The 26,002-nt window shown below is 49.0% G+C and overlaps 1 pseudogene; it reads left to right on the top strand.

Moving 5' to 3' along the window:
* Positions 1-6,576: 6,576 nt before the first annotated feature.
* Positions 6,577-26,002, top strand: part of LOC106002788 — a 105,712-nt pseudogene continuing 86,286 nt past the window's right edge.

The following is a 26,002-nucleotide window of genomic DNA, read 5'->3' as shown; positions in this document are numbered from 1 at the left end:
GGGCTAATCTTGAGCAAGAACAGCTCATGGACTGTGCCCAGATCCTGAGTTCAAGTTCCAGGACTGGCAACAAGCAGACATACACAACAATCTGTGCAGCCATCTGGCTAAAGCAGGTCTCCCTCTTGTCCCCAACTGGATTGGACAGAGTTTCCTGGTAAAGGGGCTGCTGTCATCTTGACTCTGTCCATTCCGTCTGCATCTCAGGAATCCAGGCACACCCCATTCTTTCATGGTTTTTTTTGATCAATGGGATACAAGAATAGTGGCCACACCCACATTCCATGCTTCCCAGTTACACCTGGATTCCCTCTGTTGGTTGACACCACTACCAGCAGTTGAGGAAGGTAGAGGTGGCTGAGTGGTGAGCAAGAGACTCCAGGTGACTTTGAGGTAGAGTAGGAAATGATGTCCTAGTCGGTGAGTGGGAGAATAGAGGATTTCCTAGAGCGTGGGAATGTGGCCAGCCCAACTTTTCTGTCACATTGCTCAGATGTCTGAAACAATAAGAATCAATGAGAGAACTCTGGGCAAGAAACTGCTGCAAGACCACCAGTAGTATCCTCCCGAGAGATCTGAAACTTTCAAGAAAACAAAGAACACGAAAAAGGGACGGATCCCCAAGACAAACATCTCTGGGGAGGCGGATTGAATGGAGAGTCCGGCCAAAAGTGATGCCAACCATGGGCCTATCTTGCTTTTGGACACAGTCACAGCCACCAGGGTCCAGATTGTTAAGGTCCCAATACCACCAAGGATCCACAGAGGTGCTACCCGCATGTGGTGCCCACCATGGACCACAGAAAAGAAGAAACCAAGCACTCATTGCCAAGATCCAACCACTGAAGCAGGGAAAGACAGACATGCAGGGTCAATGGGAGTAAGAGAGGGAGAAGATAGTATGCAGCACCAAAAATGGAGGTAGAGATCCACAAGGGACCCATACAGTGGTTGGCTTCAGCACAAAGCGATTTATAATGAGCACTGGCCCAAGTGCAGCAGGCCACTGATGACAGAGAAAGGGAGCACAAAGCTCTCACCAGCTGCCTGCATGCTACAGAGTGGCGTGTGGCAGGGCTGAAGATAGCGGCTTCTGCAGTTACTGCTGCAAAGGAGACCAAAATGTTTTTCAAACAGCTGAATGATGTGACACTTCAGCTCGAGGAAAAGACCAGAAACTTTGATGACCTGGAGCAAGTGAACACAGAGTTGCAGGAGAAGGTGGAAGTGCTGTAGATACAGGGGAGCAACATGAAGAAGAGAATATGCAAGTTCCAACAAGCACTGGAGGGCATGAGGTACTGAAGATGGAGTTCAAAAACCTGGAGGAACAACTTCACATCCAGGTCCAGGAAAACCAGTCTCCGTCTTCAGAACGTGGAGCACCACGAGCAACTGCAGAGACTGGAGGAGAAAGCCTAGGATCAGCAGGAGATCCTGAGACCCCACGATGATCATGTGTGTAGGATGGACAACCGGAGGAAAAGCTGGCCCTGCTGTGGGATGCTCTCCACAGGGTGAGCAGTGAGAAGTAGGAGCTCGCCAGCATCCTGGACTCAGAGCAGCAGATGAAGAAACATGTGTGGGAACAGTAGGACTGCTCAGAGAAGAAGATAGAGAAATGGATAGTGGTGGCTGAGAGAGAGAGCCAAGCAGCTCAGGAGCAGCAGGAGCAGTCCCTGGGCCAGTGCAGGAGTTCAGAGCCTCCTGTGAATGGCACATCTCCCCCAATGAGCGGCTGTGCTCTGAGAAGGAGGCCCTGCAGCAGCACTTAGAGAGGCAGACCCAGCTGCTGGAGCAGCTGAAGCAAGTGAAGGGCTCAACAAACTGGAGGGACCAGGTGATGTCCCCGAAGTGGCAGGACACTCTCAAGTGCCTGGAAGCCACCAGATCACAGGAGGAGTGCCTGCAGGCCCAGCTGAGCTTCCTGGCTTACCCTGGGAAGGGGAAGGCATGAGCCCTGGAGAAGCAAAATGTAAGGAGGTGAATTCCCCCCCGCATGTGATGATCACAGAGGATGGAGATGTCCCCCAGACCAAGACTGACATGGCTCTGAGAGTGCTCTTGGACGGTGAGATCCACAGGGGGACACTCCTGACACAAGAATGGTAGGCCAGCTGCAGGCACCCCCTGGCCAACCCAGCAGCTCAGTGCCAGACTGAGCTGGAGCCACAGGCCCTCAACCCCATGAGCTGCCACCACAGCATGCATGGGATTGGGAAATTGGTCATGAGCATCTGAGAAGAAAATCTGCTTCGTCCATGACCTGCCTGATGAGGTGGACTTCCAGAGTCCAGCAGGTGAGCTCCACTATTGATGCAGCCAGCTGTCAGCACACATCCAAACTACCAAGGAGTCCCTCATGGTGTGTATAGAGCAGATGTTGGTCCTGAATGAGCTGTGTTGGGAGAAAGCCCAGTGCATGCACTGGCTGTCTCATGAGAAGATCGAGAAGAGGAGCGTATTGCGGAGCTGCTGTCACTCCTCGCCAGGGAAGGCAAAGACAGCAGTCTCCAGATGCCAGCACAGGCTGAGCCTCCCACCCTCCTCCCCAACACTGCTTCAGAAGCAACTTGAAGACAGCATGGAGACTGCCAGAGGAGAGGTCAGGGTTCCTGACCCCGTAGTGGACTCCTTCAAGGAGTATGTCCTGCCCCAGATGCCCCACATCCAGATCCGCCCACAGCTCCCAGGCTCAGGGGAGGAGTGCTCTCTCACTTTCTCCTGTAGATTGATGCGGATGATGACTCTCTATGTGACATACTGACTCTCAAAAGCGTTGGCAGCCTCCAGAAGTAGGTGACCAAGTGGCTTTCTCTCAGGCCTCCATCTGCCGGGCAATGTGAAGCTTAAACTGGGGGTAGGGTAGGGCAGAGGCTGAAGGGAGTTGGCCCAAACTCAAGGGATATCTAATGGCCCATTGGTGGCCAGGAAAGAGGCCTACGTTTTGCTTATCACAAAGAATAAATTGTTTTCAAGCAAACAACAACAACAACAAAAAGCCTAAAACACAGATTTGTTCTTCCAGCCCTGGGGCTTGAACTCAGGGCCTGGCCACTGTCCTTTAGCTCTTTTTGATCAAGGCTGTCCCCACCTCCCCTTCCAGCTTTTTCTGTGGAATAGAACCCAGGGTTTCAGGCATGCTAGGCGAACACTCTACCACTGAGGCACATTCTCAGGTAGGATGATTTTTTCCCCCTCCCAACCCGTATGGCCATTCCTCAGATAAATAGGAAGTAGGGGCTAGGATGAATATGAAGCACAAGTCTGGTTCCTCCCAAAATATTCCCCCGCCCCCTCTTCCCAGATCCTGAGTTGAAGTTTCTCTTCTACCATTAAGGGATGAGAGAGGGAGAGGGGAGTCCCAAGAGAGTACCAACAACGGTGGCCCCCTGAGTCCCACATCCTTCCCCACACAAGTGGTCCTCCAGATTGTGATCTTACCTGACTCAATGTGAAGTCTACACTGTCTCCCCACCACTGCAAGGCTCAGGATGAAATAAGGGTCAGCCCAAACCTCAGCCCACACCCAAAGTGGAAGCTCCTAGTCGCAGACCTACTTCTACCTCTGACTGCCCCTAGTTAGGCCAGACCCACCATTCACCACTATGTTGGTGGTGATGTCCTCATGAATGGATCCCAGGAAGAAGGTCTATGGCAAAGAGCACAAGCAGCATGGTGAGCAGGGCAGAAGGATGTGGGGTGATTGCTCTGGGATCTTCCTTGGAGCCCTCCCGTCCAGCCAGATCCATGCTGACCCAAAGCATGGACAAGGCCAGGGGGTGAGACAAGATGGAGGAGCACAGGACTAAAGGAGGTACTGCTTTGTCTTGGAGAACTTGATTAGTTCCAATTATAATTAATTCCAATTATATTTGGCCCATGCCAATCCCAAAGACAACATGAAATGCCTCTCCGTGTTGTTGTTGGCCGTGAGCGCTGTCCCTGAGCTCTTTTTCTCAAGGTTGGCACTCTACCACTTGAGCCACAATGCCACTTTTGTTTTCTGATGGTTCATCGATAAGACTCTCATACACTGTCCTGCCCAGACTGGCTTGGCACCGTGATCCTCCAGATCTCAGCTTCCTGAGTAGTTAGGATGACAGGCATGAGCCACCTCTTGAAGGAATCTTGGTGAGTCTGTAAAGAAGCTCCAAAGGGCCTGGATAGACCATGACCCCATCAAGGAGCTGGGATGGGGGAAGGTTGACCTACTAGCCATTCTATTCCTCCAAAATTGAAGATGCCAGGTGATGTTGTATGCACCAAACACCTGGGCCATCAGCCACCAGGCTTAGTGAAGGAAAAAGTAGAGAATACCCAAAGACTGCAGTGTAGAAATCTCTGATTTTGCATGCATGTGGTGTGTGTGTTTGTGTTTGTGTGTGTGTGTGTGTGTGTATGTGAACTCAGGAACTAGCCTCTATCCCTGAGTTTTCTTGCTCAAAACTAGTGCTGTGACACTTGAGTCACAGCCTCACTTGCTTTTCGATGGTTAATTGTAGGTACAAAGAGTCTCAAGGACTTTCCTGTCCAGGGTGGCTTTGAATCATGAATGGGACCCCAGGGAAACAAGAGTAAACACAACTCACAAGTACAATCCCTATGGTGGGCCACTCCTGCCCTCTGGTGGCCACATGTGGAACATGCGGTCCCATGCCATTATCCTCTAGAGTTCAATTTAGGCAAGTTACTAGGGAAAAGCTGACTTTTGCTCACCCTGATTGCTGATGCCAGAGCAGGTCTGTTCCACCCTACGCCAAGAGAGCTCCAGGAGGCCCAGCTTTCCAGGGACACAGGGAAGGGAGAGGTCAGCTCCAGGCTGAGTTAAGAGCCTTTGCCCACAGATACCCCAACTTGGCCTTACTTATCACCATAAGACCTGTTAAAGAACAACCCAAAAAAACAAAATTGGAGCTGTGCCTCCATGTGGTAGAGTTCTAGCATTGAACCAAAGAGCTCAGGGACAGGGCCCCCAAGCTTTGAGTTCAAGACCCCCAGCTGACTTCCCCCATAAAACACAGGTTTTCTAAATGTGAACTAGTAGGATTTGTGAAGTGTTTCTGAAGAATGGTGATACTGAAGAAAGCACCCTAATTCTAATGACAGCTGAACTTGTGACACACAGCTATGTGCTGAGTCCTTCACAGGGTGCTATTTACTGGGTCCTTCCCTCATGGGAGTTATGTGCTGAGTCCTCAAAAAGGTGCTGTTTGCTGAGTCATCCCAAAGGGTGCTATGTGCTGAGTCCCTGAGAAGAGTGGGCCATCCTGGGTTTTTTAAAGGGGGCTTTGTGCTGAGTCCATTACACAACTTATTGTATGCTGAGTCCTTCAAAAGGTATGGTGTGCTAATGCATCCTAAAGGGTCCTGCTATGTGTGAGCCCTTGAGAAGAGAGGGGTGAGGTGTTTTTTGAATGCTGTGTGCCAAGTCCTTTCCATAGGGTGCTCTGTACTGTCCTTCAAATGGTGCTGTGTGCTGAGTGCTTCCACAGTGTGGTATGTGCTGAGTCCATCAAAATTGTTCTGTGTGCTGAGTTTATCGAAGGAAGCTATGCACTGGGTGTTTTACACAGCGTGCTTCAACACAGAGTGTGATGAGTCCCTGGGAAAGAGTGCTATGTGCTGAGTGTTTCAAAGCATGCCATGCACTGAGTCCTTTACACTGTGGGCTATAGACTCCCTCCTTCAAAGGGTGCTGTGTTCTGAGTACTCTACCCACCATGCTACATGCTGAGTCCTTCAAAGGGAGCTGTGTGCTGAGTCATTTACACAGGGAGCTTTGTGCTGATTTTGGAAGTGTGCTGTGTGCTGATTCATCCCAAAGGGTGCTATGTTCTGAGTCCTTGAGAGGTGGTAATCCTCAACACTCACACACACACACAGACACACAAACACAAACATACACATACCAGTGTCACCATGCACCTGCTTGGTGTGTAGAGTGGAGGGTGATGGAGGAGAGTCTCCTCCATTGGTGGGGCTAAGGGGAGATTCAATCCTCTGGGCCGGTACTGGAGGTGGGGGATAGTGCTGAGCTGAGGTAAGGCTGCAATTGCCATGGTCTAGAAGCCTCAGGGCCCAGTCAGGGCTGCAATTGTGGCCAGGGGTGTGGGGTGGAGCCCTAGGGAGGAGGGGGCAGGACCTAGGGGCATACTTTGGTGGCAGCAATGGCCAGGAGCCCAAGGGGGCAGGGGTGTGTGTGTAGCAGTGGCGGGTAGCCCAAGAAAGGATTGTGGGGCCGAGAGAGAGCTGGGAGAAGAGCGAGCATGAGTACTAGCACCCCTGCAAACAGCTTCAGTGGCTGGCGGCTGATCCGATCAAAGTGTGGGTCCTGACCTGGAGCGCAGAGCATGCGGAGCCTACACAGCAGGCACATCGCCACATGCAGCCCCTCGGAGGTGCCCAGCCATGGTGTCCCTGAGTCTGAGGTCCCGGTACAAGGAGCACGGAAGAGGCAGTGGCTGCTGAGGCAGCGGTGGCCACAGGTGAGGAGACCACTGAGGCTGCGGTGGTGGCTGAGGAGGAGCAGAGGCTGTGCGCAGCTCCACCATGCGCCCGTGCTGCGTTTCAAACATGGCGGTGCTGGCTCGGACCCGCGGAGCCTCTAGCAGTTACCTGGCAGAGCTGTTGCACCCCTGGCCTGCTTGTGGCCATGACTTGGTACAGGCCCTCAGTCCTCAGACTCCTGGCGCACACCCGGAGTAGCAGCCTACAGCTTCTCCCAGCAGCACACATGGGTGGCCAACCTTCGTTCCTGCACCCCACAACCCCCCTGTAAACTCTGTCCCCCACTCTACCCTTCCTCCCCACCCTCGCGGACCCGGACCCTTGCCTCTTGCCTCCCCCTCCCTTCCTGCCTGTGCCTCCCCCATGCCCCACAATCTGTATTGGCTCTGCCACAAATGCACCCCAGGGGTGGAAGGTCCACCCGGGGATCCCACCCTCATCCCTAGTGGCCAGTGTTCCAGGAAAAGGGGAGCTGCAGGGATGGGGAGGTGGGAGCACCACAGAGCCCCTGGCCTGAAGCAGTGGGAGCCACACAGCTGTGCATCTGCACCATTCCTCTCCCTGGTGGGAACCTGGTGGCTTTAGTCAGAGGTGGGGAGCTGCACCTCCACACCTGCCTTCTCGGTTCCTTTCCCTTTTGCTGGGGAAAGGGGTGTTGGATGCATAAATTAGACACCGTTGTTGTGTGAGCCCTTGTCTTCTGTGCTCAGTCACCCTTTCACCTGAGGACATTCCCAGAAGAGCCCACTAGAGAGGTGAGGGCACTGGGGTCACATAGAAAGTGGATATTTGGGAGAAAAACACACACCCTCTGACACACATACAACCGGCCTGTACCCCCAACCCCAGCTGTCAACTGTTCTGACTGGGTGATCACATTTCCCAGCTCTGCCAGCTTCTGCTAGTGCTCCCAGTCCATCTGGTCCCCTTGTCCTCCCCAAGAATCTGCCAAGTCGTCCAGAAGTATGTAGGCTGGAAGTAGGGAGTCCATCCATGTATATAGCCTTTAGGACCTCATCAAAATCTCCAACAATGCCCCCACCCTAGGTCAGACACCTCTCTGGAGGCACCATGACCCCCTGCTTTGTTTTCTGTCCAGGCTCTGAGGAGCCACATGTCTTGGGACTCCTTCACCCAGCGTCCTGGCCTAGGGTTTTGGTGAATGGGGAGTCAAGGCTGGTTGTTCCCAATGGGAAGGGTCTGGCCCTGGAGAAAGGGAGAGTCAGGGTGGTTCTGCATTATTAGAGCATTGTTCACCTTGGGTTAGATCCCCTGGTTCTGACTAGAGAACCCCTGTGCTCTAGCTAGTACATTGCCCAGATGAGAAACCAACAAACTCAGGAGAGACACTGCTCTGAATCTGTGTGTGTGTGTGTGTGTGTGTATGTGTGTGTGTGTGTGTGTGTGTGTGAGAGAGAGAGAGAGAGAGAGAGAGAGATCATCTTTCTCATTGTACAGTCACCGTGTCTAAAAAGAGCAAAAGCATTTTATTTGTGTGCATGTGTGTATTTGTTATTCTTTTTCAATTAATGCCCAGTATGAGCCCAGCCATAATTTTGTTTTCTCTTTCACCGTTTCATGGATCCTTTAGAGAAGGTTTCAGTAGATGCTCCTTTCCACCTCTTTTTTCCCCTTTCCTGCAGCCCACAGTAGCTGCAGGACCTGGTTGGGTCTCCCCTAGGAGGCCTGTGTGAACCGCAGACCAGAGTGGACACCTGCTCTTCTGTCTTCAGCCAGAAGGCTCATGAGGCTATTGTGACCACAGCCGCACTCCTCCAGCCAGCCAGTCTGCTCTGGTGTGTATAGTTGGAGCTAATTCAAGGTTGGGAATGAGTCTGCCAAACATAAATAGGGAATGAGATGGGAGGTAGTAGGGCAGGGGCTGTGAATCTAGGAGGGTCTAGGAGGGTCTGGGAAGTGACAAACTGTGTGACATAGCAGATGGTTCACCACGACTGAGGATGAGAGGGGAATCTTACTCAGGGTATTGACTGTGTAAGTGGGCATCTGGGCATGGGGCTCCGGGCCCCCAATTGTGGTGTGGATTCCCTCTGGGGGCAGTGCACTGGTGGGTAGTCCTCCCTGGAGTCCTACAGACTCCAATCTGTGTCCCTCCTGGGCTGTTTCCAGCTGGGTAATGGTAGGCAAGTGTGTTCCCCCTGCTGGAGCCTACTTGGGATCAGGACATGGCAGTTAGCTAGGGCTCTCTGAATGCCATTTTCTGTAACCTGCTGTAGGCTGTCTGGAAGGAAAAGGGGACCACTGACTTTGGAACCCTTTAAGTTTGATTAGGACAAATTGAAATTCCAGCTTTTCCAGGGTTTTTTCCTTGAAGCTGGCAATTTCTACTAATGCTTGGATTTCTGGGTCAAATGAGATGGACCATTTCAGCCACCAAACAATGACATTCAAGCAGCACAAGCAGAGTTCCTGATCCAAATGGTCTCCTGCTATGAACGTCTTGCCTTGACTGCTTTTCTCCGGCAGATGCCGATTCTCCTCCGGCTCTCTCTAGGGTGATCACTACAGTTGAGGATGTTGTGGGGAACAGAGGTTGTGACCTTGCCATCTGCAGCCTGATTGCTGTGAGCAGAGACAATTCCCAGGACCTGTACTGGACTCTGGGAGATTCAGAGACCCAGGATGCCTCAGGGATCCTTTTCTGCAACATGAAACTTGGGGGCTGGATATGGTGGACCATCCTGTCTGGCCCTAGGGAGTGCAGAGGCTTTCACCTCACGACAACCTTGTTCACAGCTGAGTGGGGAATTGAGTGCCATTCAGCTGCTCAGTGGCTGGACAGAGATCCTTGAGAAGATAGGCATCCCAGAGACCCCAGAATACAGTGAGTACATCATGGCTCACACCCTTGGAACCAAAACAGTTAAGTGCAGTGGTACCAGGAGGGTGGGAAGAGGGAGGAGGGAGAACTGTGGAGAGCTACATCAGGTTTTACCCCCACCCAGGATGCTTACCTGAGTTGGATGGGACTTTTCTGTAGTATTGTCATAGACAGATGCTCATCTCTTTATCTAACAAAACCTTACAGTGTGTGGCAGATCCTGGGGGGTGGGGGTGGGGGTCATACATGATGAAAGGTTCCAGTGCTGGTTCCACAGCACAGGACAAAATCTTGGTTTGAGCTGGATGCTGGTGCCTCACACTTGTCATCCTAGCTACTTAGGAGGCTGAGATAGGAGGATTGAGGCTTAAGGCACAGGCAGAAAAGCCTGTAAGACTCTTATGTCCAACTGACTACCAAAAAGAAAATGCCAGATGTGGATGAGTAGTTCAAGCTGTAGATTGTTGGCCTTGAGTAAAAAGGCTCAGGGAGCCGGGCGCTGGTGGCTCACACCTGTAATCCTAGCTACTCAGGAGGCTGAGATCTGAGAATCACGGTTCAAAGCCAGCCCGGGCAGGAGAGACCGTGAGACTCCTATCTCCAATAAACCACCAGAAAACCGGAAGTGGCACTGTAGCTCAAATGGTAGAGTGCTTGCCTTGAGCTGAAGAGCTGAGGGACAGCGCCCAGGCCCAGAGTTCAAGCCCCACGGCCAACAAAAATAAAAGGCTCAGGAACAGCACCCAGGCTCTGAGTTCATGCCCAGGAGTGACACAAAGAAAGGAAAGAGGAAAAGAGGAAGGAAGGATGGAGGGAGAAAAGGAGGAAAGGAAGGAAGAAGGGAGCATGCAAGCCTTTTTTTGAGTCTCTGGATCAATGGAGCCAACCATTCACAATCTCTGAGGGGACAGTTTCAGAGCATAATTCTAGTGTGTAGGACCAAGGCACTGACCTATTCATGACATCAGCAACTCATGACATCAAAATCTGAGTGTTTGCTGACTGCAGAGGGAAACAGCCTCGGGTAGACCCTAGGGCTCAGAGTGGGTCACAGAGTTTCAATCTCTCCTGGCTCACCGAGTTTATTTTCTGGTCAGATAAGAAGAAACTGTCCAAGGGCTAGGGAGGTGTAGGGTGAGGGAGTGGCAAGACAGAGGTGGGAAGGGATAAGGAGGAAGATGAAGAGGGAGGACAATCCCAGATCCAGTGTATCAGGCCATTGGAGCCATGACCTCAACTGAAAACCTAGACGATCAGTGATAGAGCCTTCAACCCAGCCACATGGCTATTAAAAGTCCTGGCACTCTGGGTTCACTGTTGACAACCTGTCTGTCATCCACTGCAGGATGCCTGTGCAGTACATCCTTGGGGACTGGGACTTTTTCTGGCTCAATCTGAAGGTGACAGCCCCAGTGTTCATTCCTCGACTGGAGACAGAGGTAAGTGTGCCACTGGAACAGGACACCCAAGGGAATGAGGGCTAGAGTCAGACCCGTACTGCCCCCAGACTTCCTCTAGGGGAATCTAGGGCCCCATGACTACCATCCTCAGAGGTAGAGGTGGGTCTCTTTGCTGGCTCAGCCTTTAGTCTAGATAGCAGATGTGGGAGGGGCCGACTGAAAGTCGAGGCTAGTGGGAAAACAGGAGGCACTAGGCTGGGAGCAGGGTTGTTTCTTTGAAGATACTCACAACCCAGGAACATTCAGGAGATGGATCAACCCTCTCCTCCTCCCTGAGAGAGAGGGACTTGGAGCCCTCCAGTCTGCATCCCTTGGCTGAGAAATTAATTCATTCCTATATCCTTTGTTTAGATAACTAGATCTCACCTGACTGCTCAGTGTCAAGGCAGGACAGTGAGAGATCTTGAGTCCTTGATGAGGTCATGGGATCCTCAGTATGAGATTGTACTTGAATGTCCTGATTTGGTTCATGGTCAGACCCATCTCAGCCTGTCATGATCTAGGACTAGAGAATCAGAGCAGGATGGGGTCTATTCTGTGAATCATGAGTATTATGTGTGAGCTTTGAGCTCCCGTGTGCTCACCTGTTTCCTTTACTTGGGTGTGTCTATGCTAGAAAAAGCTTAAAACTAGGGTCTGGGTCCCATCCCTTGTTTCATGCTCAAAGCTAGCACTCTACCATTTGAGCCACAGCTACACTTGCAAGGTTTTTGGGTGTTTAATTGGAGATAAGAGTTCTGAATGACTTTGCTGCCAAGGGTGGCATCCGACTGCAGTCCTCAGATCTCAGTCTCCTGAGGGGATAGGATGACAGGCATAGAAAAGCATCTTTGGCCGGGTGCCAGTGGCTCATGGCTGTCATCCTAAGTAATCAGGAGCTGAATTGTAGGATCACGGGTGAAAGCCTGCTTGGGCAGGAAAGACCCTCAGACTCTTCTCTCCAATAAACCACCAGAAAACCGGAAGTGGTGCTGTGGCTCAAGAAGTACTGTGCTGGACTTGAGCTGAAGAGCTCAGGGATAGCACCAAAGCCCAGAGTTCAAGCCCCACAACCAACAAAAAGAAAGAAAGTAAAACATCTTTGCCTGCAAAGGACGGTGGAGGTGTGTTTCTGTGTGTGTGTGGGTGTGGGGGATAGATATTTATTGCCCTGCTCAGTCATAATTTTAGATGGATTGTCCCAGACTCTTAGTTCACCGCAGCCAATTCTTGACCACAGGTGAAGCTCTGGGTTGGATGTCAACCATTGGACCTCAGTCTCCTCATGGGACAGTTGTGAGTAAATAAGGGACTAATACAGAGGGATCTCTGGAGCAGGGCCAGGAACAGAGGGAGCAGGTGTCAGATACAGTTCTCAACAATTCTGTGAGCATATGACAGGAAGTTGCCGGGAAAGGGCTCAGATGGGGTCTGTTATTAATCATGCAACAGGTGTGGAATTATGAAACAAAACATGGCTGTCTTTCATCATTACCCTGTCCCCATGAGGAAGGGATCCTTCACTCTATTCATTTTTCCAGCTGGGAAAAATGAGTCATGGAGAAGCCAGGTGACCTGCTCATGACCTCCAGCTTACAGGAATCTTGGCCTGATTTCTTTGCCATGCTTCCTAGGACAGTGGGTGTTATTCAGTCCACTTCTTGTGGTGGGAAGTCCACTTGTTGTCATTTGTGGGGATTGAATTCTCAGCCTGGATGCTATCTCTGAGCTCCTCAGATCAAGACTAGTACTCTACCTCCTGTGCCACAGCATCACTTCCATTTTTCTGTTAGTTCTTTGAGGATAAGAGTCTCACAGACATTCCTCCCGAGCCAGCAATGAACCAAGATCTTCATATCTCATCCTCCTGTGTAGGTAGGATTATGGTTCTGAGCCACCGGCACCAGGCTGAAGTGTAATTCTGGACCTCTGTCTCTCTCTCTCTTCCTCTCTGTCTCTCTCTCCCTCTCTCTCTCTCTCCCTCTCTCTTTCTCTCTCTCAGGAATTGGTTGAATGAGTCCTGGAGGAGGTGACCCAGCATCCCCATGTGGCTGGAACCCATGGTAGCCCTCTCATTCTGGAGGTGGGCTGTGGGTCAGGAGCTGTTTTGCTCAGCCTGTTGAAGCAGCTTCATGAGGTAAGCCCCTCTGTGCCCTGGCTAGACCATGACAGTTATTCATTGTCCATCCCATGAGTCCTTCTCCACATCCCTCTGCTACATCGTTGAAGGAAAGTGCATGAGGTATCACCTTGTTCCCCTGCCCAGCACAATCCAGGGCCTCTGACCTATACCCCCACCTATCTGACAAGACCCTGGCTATAAGACAATAAAAACACTCTGTGTGTACTAACCTTTGCTGGGGAGTATCATTTTGGTTAAGGGGGCAGGGTTCAGAGGAAAGACCCCAGACCTGACACCTCCCGGGGAGGACATTTGTTCTTGTGACAGAGCCACATCTTTGCTGTGGATAAGGAATAAGCCTCCATCAGACTGACCCAGAACAATGCTCAAAGATAAGTAGGCTGTTGAAGTATCAAACCCACTCATGTCTGCTTCCTACTCCCAACAAGGAGGTTTAGGGTGGGTGGCCTGGCCCTGGGCCTAAGGGATTATAAATAGATGGTGGTGGTCAGGAGCTCATGGCTCCCACCCATCATCCTGGCTCTTTGGGAGGCTGAGTTCTGATGGTTGTGACTCAGAGCAGCCCGGGCAGGAAAGTCCAGGAGATTCTTATCTCCCATAAACCACCTCCCTCCCCAAACCCAAACACAAAAAAGCCAGATGTGGTGCTGTGGCTCATCTGGTAGAGCCTCAGCCTTAACAAAAGAAGCTCAGGGATAACACCCAAGCCCTGAATCCAAGCCCTAGGACTAACACAATCATAAAATAAATGAATAGTGTACATCTTTCATCTGACTACCAAGAAAGATGTATTCAGTTTTCTCACTGGTACATGTAGCCAAAGGTAATGGGCTCCCTTTCATGTTCCCCTAATCCTCTCCTTCTCTCCTTTATCTGTCCAGGCTTTATCTGTTGCAGGACAGAATTCAGATCATCCCCTTGGATGTGACCTTAGGTACCCTCCCTCATCCACCTCCCTTGGGGTCAGGATCCTGGATGCTCTCCCTGCTGGGAGGAGGAGGCATCACAGACTCACACACACACACACACACACACACACACACACACACACACACACACACAAACATATACACCACTAAGCCAACTCAGTCTAGCCTTTTCCAAAGACACTTTATCTCCTTGTATTAACTGACCTAGTAGAGGAATTTGATCCCCTGTAACTGATTAATTTAACTTGGGCTTGCTAGTTCACAGGAGATAAACAGAAGCAAACAGAAACCAAAAAGCCTTTGGTGCCTGTCACCTCTGGCTCAGGGTCAAGCCTGACATCCTGGCGACTTGGGAGGCAGAGATCTGAGGATCAAAGATCAAAGCCAGCCATAAGCTGGAAAGCCAGAGAGACTCTTCTCTCCATGGAACCACCAAAAAGCCAGAATTGGAGCTGTGGCTCAAGTGGTAGAGCACCAGTCTTGTGCAATAAAACTCAGAGAGACAGCTCCCAGATCCTCAGTTCAAGCCCACACAAAGAAATGGCCCTGTCTGGTTGCCCACAGATTGCCCAGGCCTCGAGGCCCCTCTCATGGAGTGTGATACATCACCTGCCCCTGGGTGGAGTATCAGGGCCTTGACAAATCCGGTGGTGGAATCCAGGCGTTCCACTTCGTGCATTCTCAACCCACACTGGCTGGAGGGCAGAGCCTGACAAGGCTGGCAGCCCGAACAGCGGAGAGATTCCAGCTTTTCCAAGGTGATTAGAAAAGGCTTCTTGGAGACAGCACTTGAAAAGGGGGTATTGCTTAACAAGGAGGATCTGAAGGAAGCACAGAGAGCAAAGGTGCTGCAGATGATGGGCAACATAGCAGAGCGTGTTTATTTCCAGCCAGGGCTGCTGGTGAGAGACTTGGTATAGATGTGCGAGACTGTCCCAAGACAGGCCCGAGGGGTCACAGAAGAACAGCGATCCAGGGCTGGGATTGCATCCTAGAGGTAGAAGGCTCGCCTAGCACACAGGAAAGCATGGGTTCGATTCCTAGGTCCTGCATACACAGAAAAAGATGGAAGTGGCACAGTGGCTCAGGTGAAAGAGCACTCCCCTGTAGACACAGAAAGTCAGGGACAGTGCTGGGCCATGAGGTCAGGCCCCAGGGCTGTCACCATGAAACAGTTCTCCCAGGGACCTTGGTGACAGGTAGATGGCTATGCCCTGAAGCTCTTAGTAAATCCATCCGTGCTTTATGTCTCCTTTGACAGAGGGGAGCTGGACAATCCCTCTGCCCTGGGCACCCTTGGAACCGGTTATCAGCAACCCTCCCAAGGTCTTCCACCGGGACATGGAGCAGCTGGCCCCAGAAGTCTTCAGGTATCAGTTGGGTGGGGTATGGGGACATAGGGCAAGCCCAGAACTCCTAGTGGGTCTGATCTGCCCGGAAAGACTAGGCAAACCGGAGGAGGCAGATGGGAGCTTAGAGGGGGTTAGTGATGTGGAGGGGGCCCTTTAATCCCCATGGCCACACCCAGATTCTAGCCTCCCTTTACTTTCCCTGAAGGAGGTAGAGGGGTGTCTAGGTGGTAGTGTCTAGAGGAGTAGGTGGAAATTCTGAAGGACTAGACACATTAAGCCATGAGCCGGTGGCTCACACCTGTCATCCCACACCTGTCATCCTGGCCACTCGGGAGGCTGAGATCCAGAGGTTCTCATTTCCCAGTCAGGCAGGAAAGTCCCTCCAGAGCCTTATCTCCAATCTCCAACCGGAAGTGGCACTGTGGCTCAAGTGGTAGAGCAATGGCATTGAGGAAAATTAGACATCAAGAACAGTACCCAAGCCCTGAGTTCAAGCCCCTCAACCAAAAAAAAAAAAAAAAAACCAAACAAGATGGAAAGACACCCCTTCCTTGCTTGCAAGAGATGGTGAAGTAGTAGGGCTTCTGTGGTTGTGAGACCAGATGCTGGCCTCACAGTACAGACATTTCTAATAAGTCCCCAGGTTTGCCCCAGTGTGAAGCCAAAGCAGGGTAGGTGGTGCCTTACCAAGAACTCCAGAGGTTATGGCTATTGCAGGCAGGGAGTGGGTGAATGGGAGCTGGGGTGGGATGGTAGTGTCAATTATATGCTCTATATCCCTGGAAGAATGGTTTTGGATGCTGGTGACAAAGTCTGAAGTGTAGGGTTACATTTGGTTTGTGTCTTGATGAGTTGGGTTTTCCCTTGGTATAAGAAGGTGGCTGCAAAGGAGGCTACAATGCTTGATAAGAAATGTACTCCTTTTATGGCTAGGGAGTTTGAGCATTTCTTCATGTGTCTATTGGCCATACTTCTTTCTTCTTTAGAGAAGTTTCTCTTTAAGTCTTTAGCCCACTTATTTATTGGGCAGTTGTTTCTTTGAGGATTTGTTGTTGGTGGATCTAATTTTTTGAGTTCCAAGTACATTTTAGACATGAGACCCTTGTCCATTGTATGGCTAGTGAAGATCTTCTCCCAATCTGTAAGCTTTCTATTGATCTTGCTAGCTATGTCCTTTGCCATGCAGAAGCTCTGCAACTTCATGCAATCCCATTTCTCCAACCTTTCTTTGATTTGTTGTAGAGAGCTGCGGGAGCCGCGACCAAAGACGGCTGCAAAAGCAACATTGTAGCTAAAATGGCAAGGCCGCGTGGTGCGGCTGCGACCTAAGATGGCGCGGGCTTCCGCCTTCCGTCTTCCAGGTGACGAGTGCTCTCTGTAAAAAACAACTCCTTATATGGCTGTGACTTGGCTCCTAGTTTGCTTCCGTGTTTGCAGTCCTATCGGTATATGCCACGTGGCGCTTCAGGATTGGCCATCCAGGAGGCTTATAACCGGAGCGCGGGGGGCCGATGGGGAGGAGAAGCAAGGAGAAGCAAGGAGAAACAAGAGAAGCAGGAAGAAGAAGGAAGAAGCGGGCAGGAGAGAAGTAGGAGAAAAGAAGCTGTAAACAAGGTCCTGAATAAACCGTCTGAGAGAAGAACCTGTTGTTGCGTCATCCTTGCGGGTCGAGGCGGTCGCGACAATTTGTTGTATTTCTGGGTCTCTATTAAGAACATTTTGGCCTGCACCAAGTAGTCCTCGGGTTTCTCCTATTCCATCCTGTAATGTTTTCAGAGTGTCTGCTTTGACTCCGAGGTCTTTGATCCATTTGGAGTGATTCTGGTGCAGGATGGTATATAAGGATCTAACTTTAGTTTTCTACAAGTAGTTAACCAATTTTGCCAGCACCATTTACTGAAGAGGCTGTCTTTCTTCCATTCTATTTTTTAGCTCCCTTATCAAAGATTAGATGGCTATAGGTCTTTAGGTTCATTTCTGGGTTTTCAATTCTATTCCATTGATCCCGAGGTCTGTTCTTGTGCCAGTACCAAACTTTTTTGATTACTATGGCTTTATAGTAGAGTTTGAAATTTGGTATTGATATTCCTCCAGCAGTGTTCTTTCCATTGAGGAGCATATTTGCTATTCGGGGTCTTTTATTGTTCCATATGAATTTTTGGATTGCCTCTTCTATTTCCTTGAAGAATGAGGTTTGAATTTTGATAGGTATCACATTGAATTTGTAGATAGCCTTGGGAAGTATTGCCATTTTCATAATGTTAATCTTTCAAATCCAAGAGCATGGGAGTTTTTGCCATTTTTCGCTTAAGATGTCTAGTCCTTCAGACACCTTAAGCCATGAGCCGGTGGCTCAAACCTGTCATCTCACACGTGTCATCCTGGCCATTTGGGAGGCTGAGATCCAGAGGATCTCATTTCCCAGCTAGGCAGGAAAGTCCCTCCAGAGCCTCATCTCCAATCTCTAACTGGAAGGGGCACTGTGGCTCAAATGGTAGAAAACTGGCCTTGAGGAAAATTAGACAATAGGAACATTACCCAAGCCCTGAGTTCAAGCCCCTCAACCAAAACAAAAAACAAAAAACCAAACAAGAATGAAAGATACCCCTTCCTTCCTTGCAAGAGATGGTGAAGTAGTAGGGTTGCAAATCAAAACAACATTAAGATAGTACCTCACCCCAGTTAGAATGGCAAAAATCAAGAACTCTAATAACAACAGATGCTGGAGGGGATGTGGACAGAAGGGAACCTTACTTCATTGTTGGTGGGAGTGAAAACTTGTTCAACCACTTTGGAAAGTAGTATGGAGGTTCTTCAAAAGACTCCACATAGAGCTTCCCTATGACCCAGCAATCCCACTTTTGGGCATTTACCCAAATGTTTACAAACAAGACCACACTAAAGCTACAAGCACAACTATGTTTATTGCAGCATTATTCACCATATCCAAGATATGGAACCAACCCAGATGCCCCTCAGTAGATGAATGGATCAAGAGAATGTGGTATATATACACCATGGAATTCTATGCCTCCATCAGAAAGAATGACATTGCCCCATTTGTTAGGAAATGGAAAGACTTGGAAAAAATTATATTAAGTGAAGTAAGCCAAGCCAACAGAAACTTAGGTCCCATGGTTTTCCTTATTTGCAATATTTAGTATATATATGAGTCAAGCAGAAAAGGTTAGGTAAGGTGATGTTAGGAAAATGAACCTTAAGGTTTATATTTAAATGTTTTTTTCTTTCATGCATTTGTTTCTAATGCATTTATAAGATTATTTCTTTGTTCTTTGTATGTCCCTCCAACACAGTACAACCCCTGCTTTCACTGTATTTAATTATGGTATAATTTGTGGAGGGGATGGGGAAAAACAAGTCGTTTAAATAAGGATACAGGCTGACCCTTGCATCAATGAGAAGTACAAGTTGTCATATCGAAAACGAACTTTACAACTTTGGTGGGGGGGAAGGTTGATTGGGGGGTAGGGGGAAGCTGGAAGGGATGGGAAGGGGAAACAAAGGAGGAGGCTACAATGCTTGATAAGATATGTACTCCTTATCTTGCCCATGTAATTGTAACCCCTCTGTACAGTATTTTCACAATAAAAAAAGAAAGAAAGAAAAGAGCTGAAGATAAAAAAAAAGTTGGGTGTAGCCTGGCGCTGCCAGTGGTTCATAACTGTCATCCTAGCCACTCAGGAGGCTGAGATCTGAGGATCACTGTTCAAAGCCAGCTTGGGCAGGAACGTCTGTGAGACTTTATCTCCAATGAACCACCAGAAAATTGGATGGGGTGCTGTGGCTCCAGTAGTATTGTGCACACCTTCATCTGAAGAGCTGAGGCCCTGCTGTCAGGCTCAAAGTTCAAACCAATAACCTACAACCAAACAAAAGGTAGCTGAATTTTCTGCATAACTGTGTACAGTAGAAATGCCATGATGTGTTGTGAACCATTCCAGACATGTGAGAGGCTCTGAGTTTTGTCTACAGTTGGTCTGATGATGGTGGTGCCATCATCTCTGGGGTGGAATATTCAGGGTGCACAGGGACTTTTGAGGCCTTGGGCTACCAGTGTGTGTGTCTGTGTTGGTGTGTCTTTTGTCTGTGTGTGTCTGTGTCTGTGTGTTTGGATGTAGAAGACCTGGGCCTTGAACTCAGGGTCTAGGTGAAGTTCCTATGCCTCTGTGCTCAAAGCTAATGTTCTAACACTTGAGGTACAGATCCATTTCTGGATATTTTGTGGTTCATTGGAGATAGGAGCCTCACAGACATTTCTGTGCTGGCTGGCTTTGACCTCAGCCTCCTGAGTATCTAGGATGACAGGTGTGAGACAGTAGTGCCACATTTGTGTGTGTGTGTGTGTGTGTGTGTGTGTGTGTATGTGTTTTCCTCATCTTTCTCTGTCCCTTTCCTGGGGGCCTGTCTGCCTCTTTCTGACCTCAGATGGTGCCCCTCCTCCACACCAACCTTGCCTTTAGCCTCCGATCTGGGTCTACAATGAGTCCTAAATTGCCAGAGACCTGAGTTCAAGCTTTTCTTTGGGGCCCAAGTCCAGCTGTCCAAATCTTTGGCCGCCTGCAGGGGATTCTGGGTCAGCCGGGCCAGCTGCAATAGAGTCTTGCCTGTCTCTGGGTGGGAACTCAGACATGGGATGTCCTGCCCTTTTCCTCAGCTAGACCTCTGGCTGCATGTCCCTCACAGCAGGCTGGCAGTGGAGTGGGGGAAGGGGGTTGCCGGTGGCTCTGGCCAACTCCAGCTTGATAGTGGACTGAAGGCCGCCCAAGCTAGGAGGATTCCAGTCTACATTGGAGGTGAGGCCAAGGTGGCTTGGAAGTGTCTGTTAGTGTCTAGGAAATGTCAAGGTACTTTATCACAGGCAAGTCTATCTTCCAGCCCCAGCTGGGTCTCTCCAATCTTTCTAGAGAAGTCTGGATGCCCAGAATACAGAGGCACAGACTTTAGATTCCAGGGCCAGGGAATTGGGGGAGGAGAGACTGGTATGGCCAATACCTCAATGTTCTTGGGCATTAGCCTTGACCTGAGTATGCCCCCATTGTGCACGTCACTTCTTAACCCAGACCTGGCCAGAAACAGGCCACTTGTAGTGGTGCTGTGGAAGTGGCAGGAGTGGAAGGGAAATCTAGTATTATCAAAATCTGGATTTATGACCTCAGGGAGGGGAGGGTCAAAAGATGTCTTAAAAAAAAATCTTAGAGCTGGAACTCAGGACCAAGGCACCGAGCTTTCTTTGCTCAAATCTAACATGCTACCACTTGAACCACAGCTCACCTTTCATCTTTTTTAGTAGTTTAGTGGAGATAAGAGTCTCACGAACTTTCCTGCCTGGGCTGGCTTCAAGCTGCCATCTTAAGAGCTCAGCCTCTTGAGTAGCTAGGATTGCTGGTATGAGCCACTGGCACATGCTAAGGATGTTTGTGTGTGTGTGTATTTGTGTGTGTGTGTGTGTGTGTGTGTGTGTTTACCAGGGCTTGAACTCAGAGCCTAGGTGGTATCCTTTAGCTTGTTCGCACAAGGTTGGTGCTCTACCACTTGTACTCCAGTAGCTCTGCTTCCCAGATTTTTGGTGATTCATTGGAGCTAAGAGTCTGCCCACCCAGGCTAGTTTGAATCTTGATTGATCCTCATGTGTCAGCCTTGAGTAGCTAGGATTATAGGTTTGAGCCACTGGCATCCAGCTGCAAGGATGTCTCTTTATACTGTCTTCTGTTCTAACAGCTGTGTACTTTCCCTGGCCTAGATCTCTGATCTCCACATCAGCTCCCATCAGCCCTTGACTGTGTGGAGAACATAAAGCTCAAACCTGTCAAGCATCCTATTTCTTTTTTTTTTTTTTGGGTCTGGTCATGAGGCCTGAACTCTGGGCCTGGGCACTGTCCCTCAGCTCTTCAGCTCAAGGCTAGTGCTCTACCACTTGAGCCACAGCGCCACTTCCGGCTTTTTCTTTTTGCTTATGTGGTGCTGAGGAATCGAACCCAGGGCCTCAGGCATGCAAGGCAAGCACTCTACCACTGAGCCACCTTCCCAGCCCAAGCATCCTATTTCTATGTGCTCAGGTGAGGGTACGTTTCCTCTGAAGCCTGGAGGAATAGTGGGAAGGGGAGGAAGGTTAGCTGTAGATGGGTGCTAGGCTGGGAGAGAGGTACATTGTCTTAGCCAAGAAGGAAAGTGTGGCAAATATTAATAGCTCATGCTCTCATATTCCTAGCTCCTCAGGAGGCTGAGATCTAAGGATTGGCATTCAGAGGCAGCCCAGCTCACTTTTCTTTCTTTCTTTCTTTCATTTTTTTTAGTATCAGTAGGATCTATTTTTGTGTGTGTGTGTGAAAATACTGTACAGAGGAGTTACAATTACATGGGCAAGATAATGAGTACATTTCTTATCATCAGCTCACTTTTCTAAAGTGTGTGAGACTCTCCTTTCCAAAGCTGTGGCTCAAGTGGTAGAGTTGCTAGCCTTGAATGAAAAGTGAAGGACAGAGCCCAGATCCTGAGTTCAACCCCTAGTACCAAGATGTGCCCATGCACACACACACAGATGTGCCCATGTACACACACACACACACACACACACACACAGTAAGGTGGTAATGATGAGCTGAGCTATAACTGGGGGCAGTTCAGAGGCACAGTCATAGTAAACTCTTGACACGTCAGTTAATTCTCCCCAACTCTTTCTTGGGCTGAGGGGCCTGGTGCATGGAACCTGCACCTCCATCCATGCCTAGGGTACAGGATCAAGGGAAGAACATGATGGATGCTCGTTTATACTCAGTGCATGATTGCAGCCCTTCATCTGCCGCTGAATATTGGTGAAGAAACAGGGCTCTGAGCCCTAGGACTCCTGGGATAGCCACTGCTACAAGAAGCAGCCAGCCATCTGTGGATTTCTGAGCCTACAAGTCTTTCATGAGCCCAACTCAACACCTACCCAAGGTGTGCCTGACAAATTTGCTCCCATGCCATCTTGCAGCTCTTGCCTCTCCTGGACCAGAAACCTGGTCTGAAATATTGATTCACTGCTCAGATCCACACTGCACCCATGACAGATGCCATTCTGATGACCTGGCCAATGACCTCTGTGCCCCAAGGATAGACCCTTCTCTGCTACTTTGGCCCGCTCTGTAGGTAAAGGCTCCCAAAGAGGCTGCTTTCAAGAATTGTAGGACACCTAGATCTTGGGAGACCCTTAGGGGACCACTGGAAATTACTCTGCCTAGAGCCACAGAGTGAGGTTCAAGCAGGCCAGGTGTTGGTCATAGGGCTTGAACTCTGGGCCTGGGCACTGTTCCTTCAACTCTTCAGCTTACCACTTGAGCCACAATAACACTTCCAGTTTTCCTGTGGTTCATTGGAGATCAGAGTCTCCTGGACTTTCCTGCCTGGGCTGACTTTGAACCATAATCCTCAGATCTCAGCCTCCTGAGGAGCTAGGAGGATAGGTATGAGCCAACAGCACCCAACTGTTTTGGACTTTCACCACAGTGGATTAAGAACTCCTGAAAGCTTTTCTTTATTTTTTATGTGCCAGTTCTGGGGCTTGAACTTAGATTCTGAACTCTAGTCTCTTTAATTTTTGCCTCAAGGCTGACACTCTACCACTTGAGCCACAGCTCCTTTTCTGGATTTTGGTAGTTCATTGGCAAGAAGAGTCTCACTAACTTTCCTCCCCTGAGCTGGCTTTGACCCAGGACTTCTGATCTCAGTCTTTTCAGTAGCAAGGATTTGCAGGGGTTGAACCACCACTGGCATTGGGCTAGAAGTTTTTCTTAAGCAAGTGTTCTTCCCTGCATTTGCACTGACTCCTCCATGCAAAGGAGGTCTGAAGATCAGGAGCTGTGAAAATAGGCTTCCAGCCACAGGAAATGGCTGGGGTCCATGGTGCAAAGCCAAGCTAATCTTCCCCTTGGGCCCCATTCAGGGATCTCCTCCATCTGCCCTCCCTGTGCCTCAAGTACAAACCTTGACCCAGCCTTGAATGTGCTGCTGGACATGTCTGAAGCCACAGAACCTTCATTCCAGCCACACCACCTATTCTACACTACACCTCAGGAAACTTTGTGCATGTTGTACCTTCTGCCTGAGGCTCTCTATCTTGTTCCACATCTTAGAACTCCTGTGGAATTTTGGCACTGGTTATATCACCTCCAGGAGCAAGTCTTTCCTTCCCTTCTCCCTCTTTTTTTTAAAATAGTGAGTTGCTAGATATGGAACTAGTGCAGGCTGACTGGCAAATGCTCTAGCTTGGTGTGTGTGTGTGTGTGTGTGTGTGTGTGTGTGTGTGTGTTTGTGCCAGTCCTGAGGTTTGAATTCATGGCCTCGATGCTATCCCTGATGGCCTCGATGCTATCCCTGAGGTTTTGTGGTCTTTTCCTTGAGGTTTGTGGTCTTTTCCTTGAACCACAGCTCTACTTCTGACTCTTTGGGTGTTTGATTGGAGAAAAGTGTCTCATATAGACTTTCCTGCTTGCAATTGTGATCCTCAGATCTCAGCCTCCTGAGTAGCTAAGATTACAGGGCTGAGCCACCAGCAACTGTCCTCTACCCTACCTCTTACCTCTAACCTTGGCCCTCCTATGAGTACCAGAAGAATATGTCTCACCAGGCTCACTTTTTTGCCAGTCTTGGGGCTTGAACTCAGAGTCTGGGCATGTTCCTGAGTTTCTTTTGGTCAAGGCTAGCACTCTTATCACTTAATCCACAGTGCCACTTTTGGCTTTTTCTATTTCTGTGATACTGAGGGCTTCATGCATGCAAGGTAATCACTCTACCACTAAGCCACATTCGCAGCCCAAGGCTCACTTCTGACAGGAACTATGAGAGTGGGATTTTATTGGCTTACCCCTTTTGGTGCAGAAATCATTGGCTATTTCATCTTTGCCAAGATTTGGGACCAGCCTGTGACTCGGCAATGAGGAATGGTGAATGAGGTAGAGCCATCAGGCCCCAGAAGAGTATGCTCAAATATCCTACAGAGGGATAGAGAATATGGAGCCAGAACCTTTGACAACTCCTACAGCCTAGGAACTGTGGTCTCCCTGGAGGCAGTGGCTGGCTGCTAGGTGTCCTGATGGGATATCTCAGCCAGAACATAAGGTACGTGTTGCACAGCCCAGGCAAAGCCCGCAGGGCTTCAGTTATTAAATGTTAGAGAAGCATGCTTTGTTGAAGCTGCTGGCTCAGACTTAAGACTCTCCGAGGACATGCCCGGGTTGGGGGGATGGACATGGACAACCTGCTGAATGCCCATCATCCATACATCATCTATCCATAAACAGAGACATGGAGTTATTGCCTCCTTTTTTTGGGGGCGGTGAGGCAGGTCCAGGGTTGTACTATGAGCCTAGGCCTGTCCCTGAGCTCCTTTTGCTCAAGGATAGCACTCTGCCCTTGAGCCTCAGCCCCACTCATGGTTTTTTTTTCCCCTCTGATCTCTTAGAAAGAAGAGTGTTGTGGACTTTTCTGCCCATGATGAACTAAAATTGTCATTCTCTACACTTCTGCCTCAGGAGGAGTTAGGATTATAGGCAGGAGCCACTGATACCTGGCTTTCTTTTCTTCTTTTTGTTCTTTTTTTTAATAGTGACTATCTGAAATCTTCACAGTGTCATTCCAATGGTTTGCATTCAAAGTAATCTACCCTGGCCTGGAATTCGAAAGCTACGACTACCACCCACAAATGGAGGGAGATCCTGATGAACTCATTCCTGTTCATGTGAATGCTAATGGAATGTTATAAAAGTAATAATTAAATTTGCAGTTAATTCATGATTCTATTTTAGAATGCCACACAAAAATTATTGGATTCATATCTTCCATTCTAGCACCATAGTATGATTAAGGATATTGACTAATTTTTAATTAATGCTTTTATAAGTATTCAAACATGATACTTCATTAAATGGAGTCATAATTTAGTAACTAATAATTGGTAATAACATATATATAATTTAACAATATCCTTACATTCCCTCTTTCTATGTGTGTGTGTGTATATAAATACATATAGAGAGAGGCATATATGTATATATATAATATCAATCTACACATCTATCTATTGGGCAGTACTGTGGCTTGATCACAGGTCTTCAGAATTTCCTGGATGCTCAGTTTGCCAGAGGCTGGTGTGCTAACACTGCACCCCATTTATGGATAGGCATTTTAGGCTCAGTTGAAATCCCAGCATTCATTTGTGGAGTAAGAAGCCAATTTGACACATTCTTTTTCCTTCTCTGTGAAAGTCCTGGCTCTTAATACAATGTATAATCCATATGCAAATATGTCCTATGTGATATGATGTAATAAAGGAAATGTTATATGCGTAATAATACTAAATAAATAGAGTAATAAATGTTATATGCAGTAGAACCCATTTATGTAAATAGATCTCATATATATGAATATTATTTTTTCCAGTGCTGGGGTTTCAATTCAGGCCCTGGAAACTGGTCTGAATTTCTTTTTTCTTTTTTCTTTCTTATTTTTATTTTGCCAGTCATGGTTCCTGAACTCTAGGCGTGGGCACTGAACCTCAGCTCTTCAGCTCAAGGAGATTGCTCTACCACTTGAGCTACAGCGCCACTTCCAGCTTTTTCTGCTTATGTGGTGCTGAGTTATTGAACCAAGGGCCTCATGCATGCAAGGCAAGCACTGTACCACTGAGCCACCTTCCCAGCCCCATGAATTTCTTGTATTTAAGGAGGGTGAGCTTTCCCCTTCACACACAGTGTCACAGAATTACCCAGACTCTGAGTTCAAATCCCAGG

This window comes from Dipodomys ordii, unplaced genomic scaffold, assembly GCF_000151885.1.
Source record: "Dipodomys ordii isolate 6190 unplaced genomic scaffold, Dord_2.0 Scaffold1000001380, whole genome shotgun sequence".
NCBI lineage: Eukaryota > Metazoa > Chordata > Mammalia > Rodentia > Heteromyidae > Dipodomys > Dipodomys ordii.
This window is presented reverse-complemented; position numbering and strand designations above follow the sequence as displayed.